Below are 234 nucleotides of genomic sequence, written 5' to 3'. Positions count from 1 at the left end.
CCTTAGGTCAACAAAATATGTTTTCCTGAGGACAATCAACCACTTGGCAAAATCAGGTCCAAATCTATAACTTAAACTTGAAATTTATACCGGGGCACAGCAGATTTATACTGGGGCAAGTAGCCCAGTAAAAGGGGTCTAGCGACGCCCCTGGTTCACCCTAAAATGACACCCTAAACATTCTTTCTGCAAAACACAAAAGGAGATATTTTGAAGAATGTTGGTAAACAAAAA

This window comes from Triplophysa rosa, linkage group LG7 (genome assembly GCF_024868665.1).
Source record: "Triplophysa rosa linkage group LG7, Trosa_1v2, whole genome shotgun sequence".
Taxonomy (NCBI): Eukaryota; Metazoa; Chordata; class Actinopteri; order Cypriniformes; family Nemacheilidae; genus Triplophysa; species Triplophysa rosa.
The sequence above is the reverse complement of the archived record's forward strand: the minus strand, read 5'-3'. Positions refer to the sequence as shown.